Genomic DNA, 1,503 nt, shown 5'->3' on the forward strand with positions numbered 1-1,503 from the left:
TTTTAGCCGTAAATCGAAAATAATGGGGACACCGGAGCTGTTCGAAGCGCCGAGACGCGCCGCGTACGGCCGAATATTTTCAAAGTCCCAACGTACCGATCAAGAGTAAAGGACCATTTTCCTACATTAGATTTCGTTCTAAATGCTTAATCCCTATGTAAAAACGTTAGTTAAGCAAGAATATCGTATTTTTAAAAAAATCTAATGATAGGATTTTCCAGAAAATTGGAAAAACCGAAAAATGTCAAGAGTAAAGTGCCATTTTCTGACATTAGATTTCGTTCTAAATGCTTAATCCCTATGTAGAAACGTTAGTTAAGCAAGAATATCGTATTTTTAAAAAAATCTAATGATAGGATTTTTCAGAAAATTGAAAAAACCGTAAAATGTCAAGAGTAAAGTGCCCTTATTTTAAACATTATATCGTTCTAAATGCTTAATCCCTATGTAAAAAAGTTATCTAAGCAAGAATATGTTATTGAAAAAAATTAGAAAAATTTATTTTAGCCGTAAATCGAAAATAATGGGGACACCGGAGCTGTTCGAAGCGCCGAGCGCGCCGCGTACGCCCGAATATTTTCAAAGTCCCAACGTACCGATCAAGAGTAAAGTACCATTTTCCTACATTAGATTTCGTTCTAAATGCTTAATCCCTATGTAAAAACGTTAGTTAAGCAAGAATATCGTATTTTTAAAAAAATCTAATGATAGGATTTTCCAGAAAATTGGAAAAACCGAAAAATGTCAAGAGTAAAGTGCCATTTTCTGACATTAGATTTCGTTCTAAATGCTTAATCCCTATGTAGAAACGTTAGTTAAGCAAGAATATCGTATTTTTAAAAAAATCTAATGATAGGATTTTTCAGAAAATTGAAAAAACCGTAAAATGTCAAGAGTAAAGTGCCCTTATTTTAAACAATGTATCGTTCTAAATGCTTAATCCATATGTAAAAAAGTTATTTAAGCAGGAATATGTTATTGAATAAAATGAGAAAAATTTATTTTAGCCGTAAATCGAAAATAATGGATCGAGCGAATCGGTCGATTGCGCCGAGACGCGCTATGATGCAACAGACGAGCGATTGGAACGCCCGAATATTTTCAAAGTCCCAACGTACCGATCAAGAGTAAAGTACCATTTTCCTACATTAGATTTCGTTCTAAATGCTTAATCCCTATGTAAAAACGTTAGTTAAGCAAGAATATCATATTTTTAAAAAAATCTAATGGTAGGATTTCCCAGAAAATTGAAAAAACCGAAAAATGTCAAGAGTAAAGTGCCATTTTCTGACATTAGATTTCGTTCTAAATGCTTAATCCCTATGTAGAAACGTTAGTTAAGCAAGAATATCGTATTTTTAAAAAAATCTAATGATCGGATTTTTCAGAAAATTGAAAAAACCGTAAAATGTCAAGAGTAAAGTGCCCTTATTTTAAACATTATATCGTTCTAAATGCTTAATCCCTATGTAAAAAAGTTATCTAAGCAAGAATATGTTATTG

This window comes from Megalopta genalis, unplaced genomic scaffold (assembly GCF_051020955.1).
Source record: "Megalopta genalis isolate 19385.01 unplaced genomic scaffold, iyMegGena1_principal scaffold0114, whole genome shotgun sequence".
Taxonomy (NCBI): domain Eukaryota; kingdom Metazoa; phylum Arthropoda; class Insecta; order Hymenoptera; family Halictidae; genus Megalopta; species Megalopta genalis.